The sequence below is a fragment of the Carcharodon carcharias genome, chromosome 15 (genome assembly GCF_017639515.1).
Source record: "Carcharodon carcharias isolate sCarCar2 chromosome 15, sCarCar2.pri, whole genome shotgun sequence".
Classification (NCBI taxonomy): domain Eukaryota; kingdom Metazoa; phylum Chordata; class Chondrichthyes; order Lamniformes; family Lamnidae; genus Carcharodon; species Carcharodon carcharias.
The window spans coordinates 45898606-45923726 of record NC_054481.1 but is presented as its reverse complement, the minus strand read 5'-3'; the positions used below and the strand labels follow the sequence as shown (position 1 = coordinate 45923726).

General features: G+C 47.3%; 1 pseudogene; it reads left to right on the top strand.

Moving 5' to 3' along the window:
- The window catches only part of LOC121288374, a 102586-nt pseudogene extending 78370 nt beyond the window's left edge, over window positions 1–24216 (top strand).
- Window positions 24217–25121: the final 905 nt, after the last annotated feature.

Genomic DNA, 25121 nt, shown 5'->3' with positions numbered 1-25121 from the left:
ACAGGAAGCAGGGTGTGAGGAGCTGTAGTCGAGGTAGCTGTGGGAGTCGGTAGGCTTGTAATGGATATTGGTGGACAGTCTATCACCAGAGATTGAGACAGAGAGGTCAAGGAAGGGAAGGGAAGTGTCAGAGATGGACCACGTGAAAATGATGGAGGGGTGGAGATTGGAAGCAAAATTAATAAATTTTTCCAAGTCCTGACGGGAGCATGAAGCAGCACTGAAGTAATCAACGATGTACCGGAGAAAGAGTTGTGGAAGGGGGCCGGAGTAGGACTGGAACAAGGAATGTTCCACATGCCCCATAAAGAGACAGGCATAGCTGGGGCCTTTTATTTGGAGGAAGTGAGAGCAGTTGAAGGAGAAATTGTTCAGTGTGAGAACAAGTTCAACCAGACGGAGGAGAGTAGTGGTGGATGGAGATTGTTCGGGCCTCTGTTCGAGGAAGAAGCTAAGGGCCCTCAGACCATCCTGGTGGGGGATGGAGGTGTAGAGGGATTGGACGTCCATGGTGAAGAGGAAGCGGTTGGGGCCAGGGAACTGGAAATTGTTGATGTGACGTAAGGTGTCAGAGGAATCATGGATGTAGGTGGGAAGAGACTGGACAAGGGGAGAGAGAAGGGAGTCAAGATAACGAGAAATTAGTTCTGTGGGGCAGGAGCAAGCTGAGACGATCGGTCTACCGGGGCAGTTCTGTTTGTGGATTTTGGGTAGGAGATAGAAGCGGGCCGTCCGAGGTTGGGCGACTATCAGGTTGGAAGCTGTGGGAGGAGGATCCCCAGAGGAGATGAGTTCAGTGACAGTCCTGGAAACAATGGCTTGATGTTCAGTGGTGGGGTCATGGTCCAGGCAGAGGTAGGAGGAAGTGTCTGCGAGTTGACGCTCAGCCTCCATGAGGTAGAGGTCAGTGCGCCAGACAACAACAGCACCACCCTTGTCAGGGTTGGACCTGAGAGAATAGAGTGCAGTAAGTTCAGAGAGAGAGAGAGATTAGAATGGGTGAGAGGAGCAGAGAAATTGAGACGACTAATGTCGCGCCGACAGTTCTCAAGGAAAAGGTCAAGAGAAGGTAAGAATCCAGAGGGAGGGGTCCAGGTGGAGGAAGAATATTGGAGGTGGGTGAAAGGATCCATTGAACGGGGAGAGGACTCCTGCCCAAAGAAGTGAGCATGGAGACGAAGACGGCGGAAGAAGAGTTCAGCATCATGCCGAGCCCGAAATTCATTGAGGTGAGGGCGTAAGGGTATGAAACTAAGTCCTTTGCTGAGCACTGAACGTTCAGCATCGGAGAGGGGAAGGTCAGGGGGTATAGTGAATACATGGGTGGGGCTGGGATTGGAAGATGGGGTGGGGACGGAGGGACAGGCAGGGGTGGAGAGTCCTAGATGGGTGTTGGTGTCGATGAGTTGTTGGAGCTTGCGTTCCTTAGCACTTGAGAGAAAGAGAAAAAGTTTCTTGTTGAGGCGTCGGATGAGCCGAAGAATAAAATGAAACTGGGGGCACGCGCAGCTTTGAAAAAGGGTATGGCGGTGCTGCTGGAGGGAGAGGTCGAGTGTGTTCATATGGCGGCGCATGGCACTGAGTGTGGATCTCAGAATGTGACCGGAACAGCAGTCCGAGAAACGTTTTATGTCCCGGAGATACCTGTAATCCTGGGTGGGTTCGAAACGAGGGGTGGAATTTCAATTGAAATCCACGTGGGGTAATTCGGAGACGGAGACAGTCACTGAGAAAGGAGATATGGCTGTGAAAGCGGGTTTTAGTAAACACCTTGTCAAACACCAGGAGAGAAATGGAAAGCAATGAAGGTGAGCAAGGCAAAAGAGAGATACGGAAATCTTGTTGCAGAGACGTACAGAACTTCTTCAAGAGGTAGGCATTTCTTGAAGAGCAGTGGCAGTCAATTAAACACCAACATTACATGGTTGATCGGAGACAAAACCAGAATTACAGATTCCACTCCCAAGGCCCCATGTCCAGCGAATCGGGTAATGGAAGGATCTGTCAACACAGAGTCCCAGACCAGGTCGCAGTGAAAATAAAGAGGGGATACAGAGACATGGTCACACAATCTGATACCCAGACCCTCCTCAATAAATTGTTGGAAACCTGCCACATTGTATTGATCAGAATTTTTCACAGGGGATGGCAATGTGGTGGGACTTGGTATTAACACCAAGGGTAGAATTTTTGGGTCAGCAGCTGTCCGGGATCATCGGGTCCAGGAGTGGCGAGGGAACGGGTTGCCGCCCGCGATTGGCTCCCGACCATGATTTCACGCTGGTTGGTCAATTAACGGCTGCCTCAGGGAGCTGACAAATTTAAAATCAATAGACAGAATTTAAAACCCAGAAAAAATGCCCAGGCATCAGAATGAGTCACCTGTGCGTGGACATTATAAAAATTCTGTGCATAAATTTTTTTAAAAAATTTAATTACGGAAGCCTCACTTGCTTTACGCACTTGGATGAGGTTTCCTGAAAAATACAAAGGCCTGGCCGATTTGCCTGCACACCAGCTGTAAGGTTGGGCAGGCAACAAAAAATCCCTGTTAACTGATGCTTTAATGGCCTTAATAGGCCTCTTATTTGTCGGCCGGCGCGCAGTCGACTCTTTCATTCGCCCACCGACCAAAATATCGCGTGAGTGCACGATGATGTCGGGATGCTAGCCTGATGTCATCGTGCGCTTATTCAAGCTCAAGTGTACTGGGCACGCGCCCACAAAACAAGCAGAAAATCCTGCTCCAAGAGTAGTGGCTGGAGGGGTTTGGGAAGGGCCAGGAACACACACCATCGAAGGAGTGGTGTGGGGAAGGACTGGAGAGGTGAGGCACTTGGCGCTTTCCCACTTACAGAATCACAAGTCACATCCTGCTCCTTGACCTGTTCTTTCCCATTTCTATTTCGAAGAACAACCATTCAAGTCATTCCATGAGCTCCCACAGCTTCTTTGAGCTTTGAAGGCAATCTTTTGTAACAGTTAATGGGTTTCAACAATTGCCCTTGTGTCCAGGCCATTTGCATATGTGCTCTTTTATCTAAAATCCTGCTGGACTGTTCTGTACAATATTGAAATTCTACTCAGCTTCTCAGTAGCTATGTCTACAGGCTTCCAGGCCTTTCTCTTGCATGCAAAATTCCTGCAGTAGATTCTATGTAAATTAAATTGTCATTAGACGCCTGGTAGAAGGACTCGCTGACACAGCCAGCACAAAACAAGGATGATGCACCCAAGTAATGGGGACTGTGGTCTCTGCTGGAGACACCTCTTCCTCTGAGGAAGAGAGGGGCAGAAGGGAGAGGAGGCCAGGTGTCCCAATGCAGCTTCCAGGGACAAGTGGGGGGCAGGGCCAACAGGAAGTCCAAGGCGGAAGGGCTCACAGAAAACGCCATTATGCTGCTGTCAGGGTTTAAAGGCAGCGATGTAGCCACCTCAATAAATCCGAGGTGCAATGCCAAAGGAGGCTCCGCCTCTCCAGGGAGAGAGTGACCTCCATTTGTCAGATGATCAGGCCTGAGATCAGCTCTGACTGTGTGGTAGTCTTCTCAATTAGCCACCTTTTGTTCCACTTAATTAGAAGCAACTTGAAGGCAGACTCCAATTCCATTTATGGCCAAAACGGTACAGTGTCTCCAACTGTATTCTCCAGTGGCAAGTGGAAACAATTCAAACCAGCAGAGAACGGAGGTGGGGGGAGGTGGGGGTGGGGGGGGGGTGGGGGGGGGGGGGTGGGGGGGGGGGGGGTGGTGTGTGTGCAGGCACCATAAACACAAAACTGATCCCATTCCTATCTTAGCTACCTTACTACCCTCTTCAGGCTCTCCCTAAACCATGTACAAGATCACAGGTATGGACCTTGCCCATCCTTCACAAAGCTGTGCTCCATCCCTTTGACCGCTTCCGGTGATTGAATGGAGGTATTACCTGACTGAGTAAATATTGGGCAGAATTTTAAGCCTCGTGAGCGGGCACAGGCCTGACCTGATTGGGCATAAAATAGTGCAAGAAGACATCGGGCGAGAGTCCCGGCATCATCCCGCACACATGCAATCTTCAGCTCAGCGGCCATGCGTGGGTGTTGGTGCTGCACCCGCCATCAATTAAGAGGCCGCTTAAGGCCATTAAAAACCCAACTGAACCTGATTTTACGTTTCCCGTGTGATTTCGTGCTCATTGCATGGGCAAAACGGACAGGTGGGCAGCCCACATTTTGCAAAACCTCACCCAAGGCTGGGATAAAAAGGGTCAGCAGCATTGCCCTTGTGAGTAGTGAAGAATTTAGTAGATAGTTTGTTGCTGGTTGCTTATTTGAACTTGACAGCTTCATCTCAGAGCTTCATTCTTAGCATTTCTAGGCTTCATTTCAGGACTCATTGGTGTTTCCAAGGCCCTCGGAGGATTCGGGCCATGAGGACCCTTCCAGGTATCAGACAGCCTTCCGTTACCCTGGTAATGGGAATTGTGCTCTCTGCTGGAGGCATCTCCTCCTCTGAGGAAGAGAGGGGCAGAAGGGAGGAGGCATTCTCCACATGATGCACTCTCCACAATCTGGCACTGGCAAGGTGGGGTCCACTGGAGGAAGAGGATCTTGATGCAGCTCCGCAGGCAACAAGGATGAATCCAGTGATGAGTCAGAAGAGGAGCACGGTGAGGAGAATGCCAAGGACATGGAGACAGACCTCTGTATCCTTCAGGGAGGCAGGGACACCAGAGACGCCTTGATCATACGTTCCTTCAGCTAAGATAAAAGAAAAGTACTGCGGATGCTGGAAATCTAGAACAAAAACAAAAATACCTGGAAAAACTCAGCAGGTTTGCCAGACCGCCAAAGATCTGCTTCCACCTCATGCCAGGGCTGCTGCCTCCTTCCTGGATGTCTGAAATGACTCTTTCATTTGAGCCCAAAGTCCAATCAGTGCTTGTGCAATAAAGTTTAGAGCCACTCATCTCTGGCATTCTCCTACTGGTGTGTCCTGCAGCAAAAATATAAAAAGGCGAAGCATACTCAGGCCATTACAACAAAAACAAAATTTATCTCATTTTGACAATCCAAAATATTTACGTAACCTCTGGTCTTCATTCCCAGATAAGTAAACATAAACAAAACACTACACAACAAAAGATCACCCACGACCAGTCCCTATGGTGCTCATGGTGCCCTAAACTTAAGTTTACGAGTGTTATGTCTTGGTGCCCCCCTCCCCACCCCCCCAACAGGTGGCGGCATTAGAGACAGCCTGCTGACTCTGCTGTCTTGTTGGCCTTGATGACCTTGGCGGTTGTCTCTGGCCTGTGGAGCCTGTGTTGGCCCCACCTGGGAGGAAGCGGCCAGTGCCACAGCTGGCATCTTCCTAATCATTGCAGCCTCATCAATTGCCACGGTCACTGGCAGTAGGGTGGAGGAGCTGCTGCCGTTATCCAGAGCACCCTGAGAGGAGCCCGCAAAGATGACAAGCAGCTCATGCACCAACGTGAGGTCGTTCTGGACCTCCATTCTCACCATTAATGGATGGGCACCTAGCTGGGATGCTGGGTGCCTCATCCATCTCCCACACTGGCATTGACCACCTGAGGTCATTGCCTATGTGAGGGGCTTGCAGATCCGAATCAGGGAACCCCTGATTCTGTTCCTGGAGCTGCCTCTCCATGAGAGTTGCCACTCTCTCAATGGAGGAGACAGTGCGCTTGGCCATGAGTGTCAACGCAGTGCTCATGCTCTGCATGGACTCCACATGGCCTCATGTGTGAGGTGATGCATTTTGGTAGGAAGAACCTGGACAGGCAATATAAAATAAGGGGTGAAATTTTGAAGGGGTGCAGGAGCAGAAATATATATGTGCATAGATCATTGAAGGTGGCAGGGCAGGTGGAGAGAGCAGTTAATAAAGCATATAGTATCCTGAGCTTTATTAATAGGGGCATAGAGTACAAGAGCAAGGAGGTTATGCTGAATTTATGTAAGACACTCATTAGATTTAAACTGGAATATTGTGTACAGTTCTAAGGGAGAACAAGGACATGTCATTAGTTTAAGTCATCACACTGTCACTGTGCATGCCAGGCACCCTGGTGAGACAATGGAGATCTGCATCATACTGCCAGCGTCTTTCAATGATGCATGGGGAATCCAGATTTGAGGCTTCCATCAATGAAGAGACTACACAAGAATGTTTGTACCATCCAAAACTCTCACCTCTGTGCACTGCACTCTTACGTTCATTTGACATCCAGCTCCTCCTGCGGCCGGTTTACCGAGGTGCGTGGCGCCTCTCCAGCTCCACGGCGTCCTGCTTGTATCTGGATAGGATTAGGAGGTTAGCGGGGCCTCTGCTGGTCCGCGACCTTTCAATTATGGTCATGGGTCGTCTCCTCCTGAAAGGACATAGGAGCATTGATTACTCCATTCTCTACCTGCAGCACATTGCAGTCTGGCTAACCTCAGCTGAGGAACACCTTGCAGGACACATCTGAGTCATGGCTGCTGACATGTGCTGCCACCTTCTCCCCAAGCCCGTTATGTAGGTGCGGTGGCCTCCTCCTTCCATTCCTTAGTACAAGGCTGTCCCTTCTGGCAGACACCTCCCCCAGCAGGACCGTGAGGCGCTCGTCCGAAACCCGGGGGGGCCGAGTGCCCACCCGACCTGTGCTCCCACCTGTCTTCTCCAGCCATGCTTGAGGCCATAACTGCAGTGTTCAGAACACTGCAAATATGTTCTTCCCTGGCAGCCTTCCAGGCTTAAACCAGCCACTGGGTCGCAATTGGACCTGGGGGCCAATAAGCCCCCGCCCCAGCCCGGCCCTACCCGACCATGGGGAAAACACATTTCAGGCTGGGCAGGCCTTAATTGGCCGGTCGGAATGAAATCGCGGGCAGCGGTCCAATTCCTGACCAGTTGCGAGCCCGCCGATCATGCCCGCCCGCCAAGGATAAAATTCAGGCCATTGTCTTTCAGGTGAAAAGCTAACCTGAGGCCCTGTCTGGCCTCTCTGCTGCTGGACAGAAAAGATTCCACTATTTTGAAGAAGAATAGGGGAGTTCTCCCTGCTGTTCTGGGCAATGTTCATCCCTCAACCACATTACCAAATCAGATTATTTGGTCATTATTGTTGTATTATCTCTTTCTTGACAAATACAAACAAAGCTGAAAGCAGATATAGAGGCTTCTTCTACCCCTGGCCTAGCTGCAGTCCACTTATGCCCAGATAACTCCCCATACGCTGATCAAGGCAAGAGGTAGTGTTGTCACTGGACTAGTAATCCAGAGACCCAATGGTCTCGGGCCCTGTGTTCGAATCCCATCAAGGCACATGGTGAAATTTGAATTCAATAAAAATCTGTAATTATGAGTCTAATAATGACCATGAAAAGATTGTTGTAAAAACTGACCTGGCTCACTAATGCCCTTTAGGGAAGGAAATCTGCCCTACAGGTGACTCCAGACCCACAGCAATGTGGTTGACTCTTAAATGTGAGTCACTCAGTTGCATCAATCTGCTAAAATTGGCAATGCTAAAAAGCCTAAAAGGAATGGAACCAGATGGACCACCCAGTATCGACCAAGGCACCAGAAAGGACAGCAGCAAACTCAGCCTGTTGACCCTGCAAAGTCCTCCTTACTAACATCTGGGGTCTAGAACCAAAATTGCTTCAAGCAACATAGTCATACTCACGGAATCAGACCTTACAGACAATGTCCCAGGCACCACCATCACTATCCCTGGGCATGTCCTGGTTCCACCAGCAGGACAGACCCAGCAGAGGTGGTGGCACAGTGGTATACACAGTTTGGAGGGAGTTGCCCTGGGAGTCCTCAACATTGCCGCCAGACCCCATGACGTCTCATGGCATCAGGTCAAACATGGGCAAAGAAACCTCCTGCTGATAACCACATACCACACTCACTCTCCCCCACCTTAGCTGATGAATGAGTGCTCCACCATGTTGAATGCCATTTGGAAAAAGCACTGAGGGTAGCAAGGATACAGAATGTACTCTTGTTGGGGGACTTCAATTGCCCATCACCCAGAGTGATGGGGGAGCCCAGCACATCAGTGCAAAAGACAAGATTGAAGCATTTGCAACAATCTTCAACCAGAAGTGCCAAATGGATGATCCATCTCGGCCTCCTCCAGAGGTCCCCAGCATTACAGATGCCAATCTTCAACCAACTCAATTCACTTCACATGATATCAAGAAACGGCAAAAGACACTGGACACTGCAAAGGCTATGGGTCCTGACAATACTACTGAAGACTTGTGCTCTAGAACTTGCCGCACACCCAGCCAAGCTGTTCCAGTACAGCTACAACACTAGCATCTACCCGGCAATGTGGAAAATTGCCCAGGTGTGTCCTGTACGCAAAAAGCAGAATGAATCCGACCCACCTAATTACCTGCCCCATCAATCTACTCTCGATCATCAATGAAGTGATGGAAAGGGTCATCAACAGTGCTATCAAGCAGCACTTGGTTAGCAATAACCTGCTCATTGACGGCCAGATTGGGTTCCGCCAGGGCCACTCAGCTCCTGATCTCATTACAGACTTGGGTCAAACATGGACAAAGGAGCTGAACTCCCAAGATGAGGTGACAGTGACTGCCTTTGACATCAAGGCAGCATTTGAGTGCAGATCAAGGAGCCCCTGCAAAACTGGAGTCAATGGAAATCAGGGGAAAACTCTCCGCTGGTTGGAATCATACCTAGCACAAAGGAAGATGTTTGTGGCTGTTGGATGTCAGTCATCTCAGCTCCAGGACATCACTGCAGGAGTTCCTCAGGGTAGTGTCCTAGGCCCAACCATCTTCAGCGGCTTCATCAATGTCCTTCCTTCCATCATAAGGTCAGAAGTGGAGATGTTCACTGATGATTGCACAATGTTCTGCACCATTCGTGACTCCTCAGATACTGAAGCTGTCCATGTCCAAAGGCAGCAAGCCCTAGACAATATCTAGGCTTGGGCTGACATGGGGCAAGTAACATTCATGCTATACAAGTGTCAGGCAATCAGCATCTCCAACAAGAGAGAATCGAACTATTGGGCATTCAATGGCATTACCATCACTGCATTCCCAATTATCAACATCCTGGGGGTTACCATTGACCAGAAACATGAACTGGACTAGCCATATAAATACTGTGGCTACAAGAGCAGGTCAGAGGCTGGGAATCCTGCGACGGGTAACCTATCTCCTGACTCCCCAAAGCCTGTCCACCATCTACAAAGCACAAGTCAGGGGTTTGATAGGATACTCTCCACTTGCCTGGATGAGTGCAGCTCCAACAACACTCTGACACCATCCAAGACAAAGCAGCCCGCTTGATTGGCACCACATTAACAAACATTCAATCCCATCACCACTGATGCACAGTAGCAGCAGTGTGTACCATCTACAAGATGCGCTGCAGGGACTCACCAAGCCTCCTCAGACAGCACCTTCCAAACCCATGACCACTACCATCTAGAAGGACAAGGACAGCAGACACATCGGAACCACATCATCTGGAAGATCCCCACCAAGCCACGCACCATCCTGATTTGGAAATATATCGCTGCTCCTTCACTGTCGCTGGGTCAAAATACTAGAATTCCCTCCCTAACAGCACTGTGGATGTACCTATACCACAGGGACTGCAGCAGTTCAAGAAGGCTCACCACCACCTTCTGAAGGGCAATTAGGGATGGGCAATAAATGCTGGTCTAGCCAGTGACACCCACATCCCATGAATGAGTATAAAACCTCTAACCTCCAAGTTACATGCACATAGAATCCAAGTTGGTGGCTGCGAGTGTCAGATGAATTGATGGGGTTTCTCCATCAGTGCTGTGCTGTTGCTCTCTCTTTACCTCTTTGGGCATCTATGGTTGGGCATGTGGCAGTTCTTGGATGTCTGAAAGCAGGAATTCAGAAGGGGGAGGATTAAGATAAAGCATGGGGACAAGGGGGAGTGGGTATAAAGCAAGAGGTCCATGGTCAAGTTATCAGCAGCTTGACCTGGCAGATAGCTGGATGGGGATGAGCTAAACGTTGAGAGAGCACATAAGACAGAAACACAAGGTTATCCTCCAATGTGCTCAGCAACCCCAGATGCCATAAGAGTTGTTGCTGTCCCCATGATGTGGACAATCAGAGATACAGGTGTCCTTGTCCCCCACAGGTTCTGCTCTGCTTCCTACTATTGTGTGCTACCTGGTTCTGAAAGTAGAGAGGTCAGAATGTCAGTGATTGTGTTGCACTGTGTTTGGGTAATGTTCTTGCCATAGCTAAATTGATGGAGGTGCATGGAGGCAGCAAGAGATGGGTGTGAGGCTGACAACACTGATAGGTGTGTGAGGGTGAGGTGAAGTATCTGGATTTTAGACATAATCCCAGAGTTCGAGAGAGTGCTGCTAGGTGAGTGATAGGGGTGTGGTGCATTGAACAGTGTGAGAGGCTGTTATGGTTATAGGAAATGTCATGTGATGGTGTTCTCACTGGTATTGACCACCCCCGTGAGGCTATTAGGCTTTTTGTGGCACTGTTGCCAGGTTCTCGGGTCAAGACTTGAAGTTGACCTCCCTGCCCACCCCTTGCCATTTCCATTCTGAGAGTGGCCCTGCAGGGCCTCCTGGCCCCCTGTGGAATCATGGTACTGCTCCTTCCACACCCCCTCCATGTATGTCACCCTGGAACCCGCTCCCTGCCCTGATGATCACTTTGGTATCATTTAAATTGCAGCAATATTCTTCAGTGAAATCTCCCTTTTAGAGGGACAGCCTGCCTTCAAGAAGAGCAGGCTGACTGCATCATGTTCTTTCTGAACAACATTGTTCAGACTCCTGCTGAGGGTAGAACATTCTGACATATAAGAAGACTGCAGGGTGGGATCCACTCAGCCAGATGTTGCAATCATGTAGATGAGGTATTTGCAACAAATTTGGGCTCATCTTGATCTGACTGGGCACGGGCAGGTCATGAACCATGCTCAGAGCACTCTCACTGCCAAATACAGGGGAATGAATTCAAACTAGACTCTACAAACACTTAGTGAGATTGTCCTTCGGGAGAATTTCTCCAGCTTTCGGCTGGTCCACTAAATGAAGCACTTGGAGTGTGAAAAGAGACAGTCAGTCTGTACCAGCCCTGCTCTGCCCAGAGTCTCCCGTGACCCAAATATAAACAGGAGCTTCAGAGACGTCACTCTCAGCTCTCGATTAAAGGGAGAAACAGGGCTGGAGCAGAATAATTTTATAATAGGCGACATTCTAACTGGAGTTATTGACATGGTGGAGAAAGAGAAAACAAACAAACCTTTCTGTAATGGAATATTGTTCCAATGAATGGCAGTGGCCTTGGACCTGGAACTCCCGTCTGTTTAAATAACCCAAATGGAATTGAAGTGGTTACAATCTTATAAACAACAAAACAAATTGGTCAGTATGAACTAAATCAAATATACCTTCCAGTTTATAAATACATTAAAATATTCTCTTATTCAAACACCAATCCTGTGTCAAATAGATATTATCACTTAAAAGTGTAAACAATATTGAACACCTTCAAACAAGGTTCAGGTATCAGAGATTCGTGACAGGATTGTGGATTGTTTTAATCACTGTTTCAGCAGAAACCCAGCAACATTCACGACTAGAAGAGAATCATATAACAACCCATGGATATTGTAAATTTAGTGGCAGCAGCTTTACAATAAACTCCAACCCCTTTGTGCAGTGGGACCACAGACAGTAAACATTACTAAAGCTGATGGTTCCTGGCCTTTCAAGGGCAGCTTTAATTACAATGCAAGTTCAAAAGAATATATTGTGCTGGTCTGAAACCCAATCCAACTATTGGAAGTACATCCAGGTGCTGCCTTTCAGCTCTCCCCCTCCCAGCCAATACAAAATGGTGGCATCAGAACTAGGGTAGTTAGTCGTCCATCCAACCAATTGTTATGGCCACATGAGGTGGGGGTTAAAATATGACTCCCCTGTCGTACTACTCCAAGTTTGATTGTAACAGGTTTGTGAAGGATTTAGAAGGATTACTCAATGTCTATGTTTAGCCATTTATCTGCTGATTTCAAAGAAATGAGTCTGACAGGCTTTCTTGAGTTTTAAGAAGAAATGTGTTTGTTTTTATTGGTTTAAAAACCTAATTGAGGTAAAGATATAAAAAATACTTTAAAAGGTAATCCCACGTGTCCCAACCTTTCGTGACCCACATTCACACACACACATACAAGCATGCAAATTTTTACAAGCTATACTGTAGGTAGTTACTTTTTTTAGTCAAATTAAAGTTTAATGCTGGAACATAAAAAAATAGACTTCATTGTTTATGAGTCTTTTGCTGATCACTGTGGCAGAAACTTTTCCAGGTTCACCTTTATGTTCCAGGAGTTGAGTTGAATCCCATTTAACTGCAATTACCAGAGATAATTTATTTTTATTTCCGTAATTTGTCTTTTCCAGAAGTTGATGAATTTTTCACTTGAGTCTCCTTTTGATGGAAAATGTATTATCTCTATGCTGGATTTATAAACTGTGAGAGGTAGGGCCTTGACTTGAGAGAGGAGAGGAGGGAGAGTATCACTGCTTCATTGGCAGTTTTTCCTCACTACTATACTTCTTCTTAGTGGCTTGCCCACTGCATTAAAGAGATTCCAAAATGGTTATTTCAGTCACATGACCCTTCCCCCCCTCCGAATGACAACTTCAGAGGGGGTTTAGCTGATGCCTGAACCAATGATTGCTTTTGTTTCATGGCTCGAGATGATTTGATTCTGTAATATCCCAGCCACTAACCCTCTGAATGAATGAGTATCCATCTTGTTGAGAAAGGAAAACAACTTTCACATAACTATTGTTCTAGCAGACTTCCTATCTCTGCAGGAGGACATGTTGTGACATGTCTGAATTGTATTCCACGTTGGAACTTTCCAGAAGCTGGTCAACTTGCAATACCAGACATTAGGTGACTTGTGACAGCCTTCTTTAGTCAGTGTCTTCTCCTGTCTTAAATTATTTTAAGCAGCTCAATGTATGTTTTATCAGCCGGTAAAATTACAGATTGATATCTTTCATGCACAAGTCACATCATCATGACACAATAAGAAGCTGGATTCTTTGGCACATGATATTAGGTTAGACAGCAAACTAATTAGGATCCATTGTATAGTATAACTAACACCTCCAATGGATCTGCTGGAATTTTTGAAAAGTGAACAGGTGCTAACCAAAGAGACAGATGTAGAGCCCTCTCCACAATAAAAAGATGAACAAGTTGCAGATCCACATGGATATTCCATATTGTTCACAAGACCAAGTGCCTGGATGTATAGTCTCCTCTACCCTGACACTGACTCACTGAGCTACTCAATTCTCCAAAGAGTGAGTGTTTTCTTTCAGTTCCTATTCTCTTCACCGACTGACAACTTGGTGAGATGGAGCTCCATGAATATCACTCAGTGACCAGTGTTCATTTGTGGACTTAGGTTGAGCATTGGCCGATTACTCCATGTGGACAGCACCCCTTACCATCATGACAGAGTCTGATCTTGTCCATAGCAAAAGCAGCCAGAGAGTGATTAGGAGCAGGAACCCTGTCTGGTCTCCTCAGAGGTGTCAGGTTCAATTGTGGCATTTTCAATCGAAGCTGCAGCTCAGCAAAGACCAAGATCTGGGTGGCTCAGCAACTCTGTGACATGCTCAGTGAATTCACTCCAACACTCAACTGCACTTGATATGTGGCCTGAAGTGATGAAAGCTTTCATCATGCTAATGGCTTATCTGCAGCCTACACATTTATGACGGTGATAGACTTCAAGGAAATTATGACATGAGTGACTTATGCCAAGCTATAATTTGCTGGGACTTCTGCTGTTGCTGCAGAGACCCTCGCACAAAACCTGAATAAATAATAACCATTTGTACCCTGTGGCCTTGATTTTTATGCCCCACCGGGACCAGGGACGGAGGCAGGTAGGTGCTAAAAAACAGTGCTGCAGGCCTGCTTGGCAGTTCCCGGGCTCCTTCTTGCCCTGGACCATTATTGTGGAAACGGGATGAACGGTTGGCAGGGTTACCCACCCACATGTAGCGGGCAGGCAATTAAGGTAATTATCGGCCACTTAAAGGGGTTTGACCGAGATCTTTCCTCAGTCAAACTCTAGGTTCCTGCAGGTGGCAGTTTAACTGCTTGGAGGTGGCCTCCCAGCAGCAAACTGTGGGGTCAGCATGCCATGCAGGCTAGAGGTCTTCCCTGCCTGAGCGGCTGCTCTTTAAAGGGGTTCCTCCTACTCCGCCTGCCACAGTGGGATCCTGGTCAGGCAACAGTAAGACAACTACAATTGGCCTCAGAATCCCTGGGATAGGGGGAGAGACAAAAAAAAAATCACCCAAGATTCCTGCTTACTGACCCATAACACTTCCAGAAGACTGCAAATATAAATATGTCGGTTGATAATAATTTCCACGATCAGATAGGATGGACTGCAATGCCAAGTAGCCAGTCATGATCGATATATAGCTGACAGATAAAGAATGAACTCTGCAGCACATTACCAAAGGGTAATAGCATCCATGGAACCACATCATAGAATGAGACCCTAACATCAGAAGGACAAACATAGGGAAGACACTGACCTTGATCTGCTGAACAGGATCAGCAACTCTATTTCCAATGTAATTGGGTCAAGAGGTTGTCAGGTCAGGGCTAGCCAGGTTGGGCAATGGGTGAGAATTAGGTCAGGTTTGGAGGGGTGGGGTTAGGTCAGGTCGGGTGGGGGCTAGTCAGGTCAGATCATGGAGGTAGTTGGGGAGGGTCGAGGGGGTCAGTGTGAGTGATTAGAGGTGTCAGTTGTCTAGTTCCCCAGGAGTTAGACTAGGTATTTTCCTGTTTAACATTTCCTGGGTAACTATCCAGGTAAGTAAGTTGGAACTGTCTGAAATCTCTAAGTCTCACTCAAAGTTGGAGACTTCTTTGGAGGATCTCAGGAGCTAGGAGCAGAGGAATTTCCCATCAGAAGTTCAAACTTCCTGATCAATTCCCTCAGAGACCTTGTGCTGGGACTGCCAAGAGGTCCTATACCACATCTTCTGGGGTACGTTTGGTCTTTGATCATTCAGAGATTTGAAGGGCCAATTTAAGAGATATGGCACGGTCCTGAAGCACCCAGCGCCCCACTGGCCTACAGAACTGCTGCCACCGTTGGGATCTTTCACACTGTTGGCACCGACTGCTGGCCCACACCCTCTCTCTCTCTCTCTCTGTCTCTCCCTCTGGCCTCATTGTTACCCACATTAGTAGGCTTATGCAACCGCCATCAGCTTCACTTGATACTTCAGCTGTCTCGGCCTTAAGCTCTGGAATCCCCTTTTTTAAACCTCTGTCTCTCCAGCTTTAAGATCCTCCTTACTACCTACCTTTGGACCAAACTTTTCATCCTCATGTGTCCTTCTTCCGCTCAGTGTCCATTTTTTTCTGCCTAATTTATGGTGATATAAGATGTTAATGGAGTAGCCTTAAAGAAATATCTTGCATTTGTGAAGTGCCTTTCACAACCTCAGGACATTGCAGAACACTTTACAGCCAATGAAGTACTTTTGACATGGAATCACTGTTGTAATGTAGGAAGTACGACAGTCAATCTGCATATAGCAAACAGCAATGTGATAATGAACAGATAATCTGATTTGGTGATGTTGGTTGAGGGTTAAATATTGGCCAGAACAACAGGGAGAGCACCCCTGCTTTTCTTCAGAATAATGCTCTGGGATCTTATACATCCACCTGAGAGGGCAGATAAGGCCTCTGTTTGACATCTCATCAGGAAGACACATTTAATCAGTCAAGCGACACCTCCATCCAATCACCTGCAAAAGTCAGCAGGATGGGGCCATTGTCTCTTCAAGTCCTTGTCTCACCTGCTGGTTGGGCGAGCGCGGCTCTGTGAAGGAATGGCAAGCCAGCATACCTGTGATCATGTACATCTCTTATGAGGGAGCAGAGAAGGTAGCTCATGTAGAAGTGGGAGCAGTTATGGGTTTATGGTCCCCTCCATTCTCTGCTGGTTTGAGCTGTTTCCAATTGCCATGTTGGAGAATACAGTGGGAGAAATTGTATATCTCACAACAACTGCCCTTCTCCAGCATGGGGTATTTGCTACCAGAGAGTGGTTGAGGCAAATAGCACAGATCTGGTTAAAAGAAGGCTGTATAGGAACAGACATATATGCTGATAGGATAGGAAGAGGTTTGTATGGAGAATAAAATCCTGAATAGACCAGTTGGCCCCAGTGGTCTGTTTCCATCTCTTAATGTGATTTCAAGCTGTCTGCTATGATTGAGTCTGTTGAGGTTATATGAAGGCACACATTCAAAATGTCAAAGCAGAATGGAGTTAAAAAGATGAATTATTGGTTCCAGAAATTTCCTGTCAATAGAATGTTTTTAAGAACTCTGACATAGGTCATTGACCTGAAACGTTAGACAGGGCCGTCTGCAGAACAGCAATCATCACCTGATTGTCACTACGCTCGAACTTTTCTGCCGATACTGCTCCACCTTTCTTGCCGGGTCTTCGGAGCCTGGTTTCTCCAGAAGTGCGGAGCACAATGTCTATCAAGAGCTAATTTTGAAGGGAAGACAGGACACCACCCCCATTTTTACGACACCAGCTGTCATAAGGTAAGTTAAATGTCCAGTGTGATGTTAGTGAATGGGTAGGTGGGTGAAGTTGAATGTGGAGTCAGTTTTTTTAGCTGCCCAGGAATTAGAGTAGGTTTCTTCTGTCTAACATTTCTTTGACAAGCATCCAGATTATTAACATAAAACTGTCCGAAGTTTCGGGCACTTTCGCAGAGGGTTCCAGGGAGCAGGGGAATTGCCTGTCAGAATTCCAAACTTCCTGGGTAATTCCTATGGTGGGCAGTTCATTAGGACTTCTGTGGGGTCTCAACATATATCTTGGGTCGTAGAGACCGGAAGATCTGGGCCATGAACTTTTTCTCCATAAATGCTGTATGATCTGTTGAGTAACAGCAGCATTTTCTATTTTATTTCTGATGTTTAAAAATTCTTTCATGTGATGTGGGCATCACTGGCTTGGCCACATCTTTATCCATCCCTAATTGCCTTTGAGATGTGGTGGTGAACCATCTTCTTGAACGATAGTTCAAGGCAATGTTTGGGATCTTTAATTCTGACTAGTCACTGACCACCCCAGGTACGAGGCATTTGGTATATGCAGTCGTACGTTTATTCAGGTCGCACAATAAGTGGTACTTAACAAGGTGGTAGTTATGATCTGTTCTTATGAACACCAGCTCTGGACTCCCCAGTTGATTTGCAGTGCTGTCTCTTGCTGTGCTGTCTCTTGCTGTGTTCTTGTGACCGTAGTCTATCTTCCCTTTTCTTGGTTGCACACTGAATACAAAATAGCTTCTTTCTTTATACCCCTTTCTCTACCCATCTCTTGCCATATTAGTTTAATTTAATTTCAGCCAACCTGATTGATTTACAGGGTGAAATCTTGCTTTAGCCAACCTGATTAGTTTACCATAACTTCATTATCAATTTGTACATCCTGATCTCACGCACAGCACGTTTACTTATTTGCTATTGTCTTTAGTTATCCAGGCCAGCGGACGACAAACATGTTTATCCAGCTCCTAACAGAATGTTTCCCTGACACCAGCTTTTACAACAGCCTGACATTTTCTTCCAACTCTCCCCATACATCAGAACCTTACTTTGACTAAATGAATAAATCATGCCTCGCTTCTTGACATTTTCTGACTTCATAATTCCATATTAACCTACGTACAATGTGGTGTAGGTACACCCACAGTGCTATTAGGAAGGGAATTCCAGATTTTTCTATTAGTATTTATGTTCCTTGCCTATGACAGTATTAAATAGGGGTCAGAAGCCCACACTGTGTGGGTAACAGTCACCCAGCAGTGATTTTCTCTGAATTGGCCAATAGCCAAGAAGCAGGTTCACCATCCAAATAAGGATGGCAGGTGGGCTCTAGATGCTGGAGGGCCAATAGGAGGCTTTCGCAACATGAAAGAAGCAGCTAGCTGCCATTTCAGGTAAGTAAAAGAGAGGGTGCTTATTTTCCAACTTTTTACAGTTGGAAATAAAAGTTAGAACCAGCCGCCGGGCCACTATTGTGGAGGGGGTGGACTGCAGAGGCAGCTGAAACCAACCAGTTAATGGGCAGAATTTTTCACTGAGCAGGCAGGCGCACGCCTGACCAGCTCGAGTGTAAAATAACGCGTGATGATGTCGGGCGAGCGTCCTGATGTCATCACACACTCGCACGATATTTTGGTCAGCAGCCACGCACGGGAGTCAGAGCTATGCCTGCCAGCAACTATGAGGCCAGTTAAGGCCATTAAAAAGGCAATTAAGTTAAATTTTACGTTGCCGGTGCGATTTTGCACTCATCACATGCAAAACAAGCAAGCAGCAGCCGACAATTTGCTAAACCTCATCAAAGGACGGGATAAAAAGGTTCAGCAGCATTGCCAGTGTGAGTAGTGAGGGGTTTTGGAGATAGTTTGCTGCTGGTTGCTTATTGGTACTTGGCAGCTTCATCTCTGTTTGGGGCTTCATTGTTAGCATTTCCAGCCTTCATTTTAGGGCTTATTGGTATCTCCAAGGACCCTGGAGGATTCAGGCAATGTGGACCCTTCCAGGTATCAGACAGCCTTCCCTTACCCTGGGAATGGGGATTGTGGTCTCCACTGGTGGCACCTCCTCTGAGGAGGAAGAGAGGAGCAGAAGGGAGAGGAGGCCACATGTTCCTATGCAGTTTCTAGGGCAGGGACCTGTGGGAGGAGAGGCGCAGGCACAAGGGGCACAGGGCCAGCAGGTAATCCAAGGTGGAAGGGGCCACAGAAGACATCACTATCCTGCTGCTAGAGTTTACATGCGGCGATGCAGCTACCTCAATGTGTCCGAGGTGCAATGCCGAAGGAGGCTCCGCCTCTCCAGGGAGATCATGACCTCCATTTGTCAGATGATTGGGCCTGAGATCAGCTCCGACTGTGTGGACGGACACCCCATGCCAGTGGCTCTGAAGGTCACAGTGGTCCTCAACTTCTATGCCTCCGGCTCTTTCCAGGGCCAGTGGGGAATCTGTGTGGAGTCTCCCAATCAGCTGTTGCATCAAGCTGGTGACAGAAGCTCTGTTCAGGCAGGTACTGATATTTATTCTTTACTGTACGGACGAGGCCAGCCAGGCTGAGCGAGCCAGGGATTTTGCAGCGATTGCTGGGTACCCCTGCACCCAGGGTGCAATTCACTTCTCACATGTGGCCATCAAGGCACCAACAGGTGGGCTGGGTGCCTTCGTCAAGAGGAAGGGATTCCACTCCATGAACGTGCAGATAGTGTGTGACCACAGGATGCAGATTCTGCAAGTCTGTGCAAGGTAGCCTGCCAGCTCCCATGATGCTTACATCCTGAGACACTCCCAGGTGCCAAGGCTCTTCAGTGCTGCAGCCTGACTGGATGGATGGATGGCTGCTGGATGACAAGGGCTATTCGTTGAAAAGGTGGCTTATGATGCCTCTCTGTCACACAAGAACAGAGGCCTAGCTTCTTTATAATAGGAGTCTCCACAAGGGTGGTGGTAAAGAGGACAATAGGTCTTCTCAGGATGCACTTCCGATGCCTCCACCATTTATGGGGAGCACTACAATACCACCCCAGAGTGGACGTTACTGATAGTGGTTGTATGCTGCGCTCTCCACAATCTGGCACTGGCAAGGGTGGACCCACTAGAGGGAGAGGATCTTGACGCAGCTCCACAGGCCATAGAGGATGAATCCAGTAGTAAGTCAGAAGAGGGGCATGGAGGAGAACACTGAGGGGGTGGAGGCAGACCTCTGTAACCTCCAGAGAGGCAGGGATACCAGGGACACCTTGATCCAATGCTCCTCCAGCCAGTTTGCCGAAGAACCACTCTCACCTCATGCCAGGGCTACTGCCTCCATCCCGAATGTCTGAAATGACCCCAAAATCCACTCAATCCTTGTGCAATAAAGTTTAGAGCCATTCATGTCCAGCATTACATGCTGGCATACTCTGCACCAGAAAGAAAAAGGTGAAGCATATTCAGGCCATCAGAACAAAAACAAATTTAATGTTATTATCACATTGAATGCATAATGACATTACCATTACTGGTGTTGATGTCTACACCAGCAGCCATATAAACCAAACATAAATTAACAGAAAATCACCCGTGAACTGTCCTTCTTGTGCTCTTGGAGCCTTTAACTTACATTTCTAAATGCCACGTCTTGGTGCCCAACCCCTGCAGCACTGGAGGCAGCCTGCTGACTCTGCTGTCCTGTTGGCCTTGATGAACTTGGCGGTCATCCTTTAGCCAGTGGAGCCTGTGCTGTCCCCGCCTGAGAGGGAGCAGCTAGTGCCAAGGCTGGCATCTCCCCAGTCATCGCAGCCTCATCAAATGCAATGGTCACTGGCGGAGGGGGAGGAGCTGCTGCCATTATCCAGAGCGTCCTGAGAGGAGCTCGCAGATACAACAAGCAGCTCATGTGCTAACATGAGGACCTCCCTGATCACCATGGATGGACGGGCACCTAGCTGGGATAATGGGTGCCTCATCCATCTCCCACACTGACATTGACCACCTGGGGTCATTGCCTGTGTGAGGGCTTGCAGATCCAAGCGCAACTCCAGGAACCCTCATTCTGTCCCTGGAGCTGTCTCTCTATGAGAGTTGCCACTCCCAGTGGAGGGAGGGGAGTTGATGGTGTAGTGGGATTGTTGCTGGACTAGTAATCCAGGGTAATGCTCTGGGGACCTGGGTTCAAATCCTGCCATGGCAGATTGTGGAATTTGAATTCAATAAAAATCTGGAATTAGAAGTATAATGATGACCATGAAACCATTGTTGATTGTTTAGAAACCCATCTGGGAAGGAAATCTGCTGTCCTTACCTGATCAGGCCTACATGCAATGTGGTTGACTCTTAAATGCCCTCTGAACCAGGGCATTTAAGGGATGGGTAATAAGTGCTAGCCAGTGACACACACATCCCATGAAAAAATAATAAAAAAGCAGTGTGCTTGGCCATGAGGGTCAACGCAGTGCTCATGTTCCACATGGACTACTCCACAACAGAGACCATGGCATGCATACCCTCATGGATCTCTGCCAGATCCTCCCATTTGGTGTGGGCCCTCAGAACTGCATTGGAATGAAATTTGCCCAACTTGTGATGAAAGTAGCACTCGCTTCATTCTTACAACACTTGACTCTCGTGCCATGCAAGGAGACACCAGTGAGAATTTAATTGTTTTGTTTGTTAAAGTGAATATAGAGGGGAAAGAATATGGGAAAGAACCATCTATTGTTGTTGGAGGCAATGATGTAGTGGTATTGTCGCTGGACTAGTAATCCAGAGACAAATCGCACCATGGCAGATGGTGGAATTTGAATTCAATAAAAATCTGGAAATAAAAGTCTAATGATGACCATGAAACCATTGTTGATTGTTGTAAAAACCCATTCGGTTCACTAATGTCCTTTAGGGAAGGAAATCTGTCATCCTTACCTGGTCTGGCCTACATGTGACTCCAGACCCACAGCAATGTGGTTGACTCTTAAATGCCCTCTGAAATGGCCTAGTAAGCCACTTGGTTGTATCAAACCGCTACAAAGGCACAAAAAAGAAATGAAACTGGACAGACCACCCGGCATCGACCTAGGCACCGGAAACAACAACAGTAATCGCAGCCCTGTCAACCCTGCAAAGTCCTCCTTACTAACATCTAGGGGCTAGTGCCAAAATTGGGAGCTGTCTCACAGACCAGTCAAGCAACAACCTGACATAGCCATCCTCACAGAATCATATCTTACAGACAATGTCCCAGACACGACCATCACCATTCCTGGGTATGTCCTATTCCACCGGCAGGACAGACCCAGCAGAGGTGACAGCACAGTGGCATACAGTCAAGAGGAAGTTGCCCTGGGAGTTCTCAAGATAGACTCGGACCCCATGAAGTCTCATGGTATCAGGTCAAACATGGGCAAGGAAACCTCCTGCTGATTACCATGTACCAGTCTCCCTCAGCTGATGAATCAGTGCTCCTCCATGTTGAACACCACGTGGAGGAAGCACTGAGGGTGGCAAGAGCACAGAATGTTCTCTGGCCAGGGGACTTCAACGTCCATCACCAAAAGAGGCTCAGGAGCACCATGGCTGAGCAAGCTGGCCGAGTCCTAAATGACATAGCTGCTAGATTGGGTCTGCGGCAGGTGCTGAGGGAACCAACAAGAGGGAAAAGCATACTTGACCTCATCCTCACCAACCTGCCTGCCACAGATGCATCTGTCCATGACAGTATCGGTAGGAGTGACCACTGCACAATCATTGTGGAGACGAAGTCCCGCCTTCACATTGAGGATACCCTCCATCGTGTTGTGTGGCACTACCACTGTCCTAAATGGGGTAGATTTCAAACAGATTTAGCAACTCAAGATTGAGCATCCCTGAGGCGCTGTGGGCCATCAGCAGCAGCAGAATTGTACTTGAACACAATCTGTAACCTCATGGCCTGGCATATCCCCCACTCTACCATTACCATCAAGCTAGGAGATCAACACTGGTTCAATGAAGAGTGCAGGAGGGCATACCAGGAGCAGCACCAGGCATACCTAAAAATCAGGTACCAACCAGGTGAAGCTATAAAACAGGACTACTTCCATGCCAAACAGCGTAAGCAGCAAGTGAAAGACAGAGCTAAGCAATCCCATAACCAAGCATCAGAACTAAGGTCCGCAGTCCCGCCACATCCAGTCATGAATTATGGTGGACAATGAAACAATACATTGGAGGAGGAGGGTCTACAAATATCCCCATCCTAAATGATGGAGGAGCCCAGCACATCAGTGCAAAAGATAAAGCTGAAGCATTTGCTACAATCTTCAGTGGATGATCCATTTCGGCCTCCTCCAGAGGACCCCAGCATCACAGATACCAATCTTCAGCCAATTCGATTGTTGGAGGTCAGTCATCTCAGCTCCAGGACATCACGGCAGGAGTTCCTCAGGGTAGTGTCCTCGGCTGCTTCATCAATGACCTTCCTTCCATCTTAAGGTCAGAAGTGGGGATGTTCGCTGATGATTGCACAATGTTCAGCACCATTCGTGATGCCCCAAATACTGAGCAGTCCATGTCCAAGAGCAGCAAGACCCGGACAATATCCAGGCTTGGGCTGACAAGTGGCAAGTAACATTCGCCCCACACAAGTGTCAGGCAATGACCATCCCCAACAAGAGGGAATCTAACCATTTCCCCTTGATGTTCAATGACATTACCATCACTGAATCCCTCATCATCAACATCCTTGACCAGAAACTGAACTGGACTAGCCATATAAATACTGTGACTACAAGAGCAGGTCAGAGGCTAGGAATCATGCACCGAGTAACTTGTTTCCTGACTCCCCAAAGCCTGTCCACCATCTACAATGCACAAGTCAGGAGTGTGCTGGAATACTCCCCACTTGCCTGGATGAGTGCAGCGCCTACAACACTCAAGAAGCTTGACACCGTCTAGGACAGAGCAGCCCGTTTGATTGGCACCACATCCACAAACGTTCACTCCCTCCACCACCGACACACAGTAGCAGCAGTGTGTACCATCTACAAGATGCATTGCAAGAATTCACCAAGGCTCCTTCGACAGCACCTTCCAAGCCCACAACTACTACCATTGAGAAGGACAAGGGCAGCAGATAGATGGGAACACCACCACCTGGAAGTTCCCCTCCAAGCTACTTACCATCCTGACTTGGAAATACATCGTCGTTCCGTCACTGTTGCTGGGTCAAAATTCTGGAAATCCCTCCCTAACAGCACTGTGGGTGTACCTACACCATATGGACTGCAGAGGTTCAAGAAGGCAGCTCACCACCACCTTCTCAAGGGCAATTAGGGATGGGCAATAAATGCTGGGCCAGTCAGCAAAGCCCACATCCCGTGAATGAATTTTTAAAAATCAAAACCATTCCTGTTGGCTTCGTAATAGCATTGCTCTTCCTGTTTCAGATTCCATTGGATTTGGATGTGACTGGATTCATGCAGCCTAAAAAACCCATAATCCTGAAATTTGTGCCAGGTGTCAATGCTGATTCAAAGGAATCAGGATTGACTCGTACTGACTTGGTCCCTGTGGATCTATGAAAATGCGTAGGAGTGTGTATGTCTCAAACTAAACATAATTAAGATCTTACGCTTATCATTAAATGGAAATACATGGAAACTCACATAATTCAAAAAGAACAAATGCGATCAGAGTAAATAATATGATACACTAATAAGCATTCCATGGTCTACCTCCAGCAGTTAAAACTGTCTGAATGGTGAGGAACTCACTAGTGTTCTACAGAGATACTAGAATAATGATTATTCAATAGGAAAACATCTGTCAACTGAATATTACTATCTGACTAATAGTATTTTTTCAACCTTAGATATTGAAATCATTTGTGATTATCAATTATCCATACTCAAATAGTTTTATCATCCAAATATACTAAATATTTTCTACAGAAAATATATCTGTAAAGGATTTCTTAAATGAATTACATATACTTTACAACTTTTTAAGCAACATTGAATGTCTAACAAACTTCAAATAAGTTTAAAATCATTGAGTTCAATATCATGCTTTGGCTACATTGCACTGAAAAGACGTTGCAGAGTTTTTCTTGGAATATCATTATGAATTGGCTCACTGGGAAAACGCACTTAAAATCGAGAGCCTGTTGTTAAATTTATGTTGAAATTCTGGAATCCAAAAATGCAAATTACCACCAATGTTCAAACTTGAAGAAAACCCCAAATGTGCAGTCAATCAGCCAGCATCATTGGAGAGAACGGACTATGGACAGTGAGGCTCATGTCCTTCTTCAACACTGAAGCAAAAGTATTTCAAATAAATTGAAACATGGGGGAAAGGAGTGGACGGGGTGCTAGAAACCACCACTAGGGGATACAGCTATCAAATAAGTGCTTAAGAGTGAGGTAAAAACATGCCCTTTGACCCTTTTTCCATGAACTGGAACTTTTCCATGAGGGAACCCGCC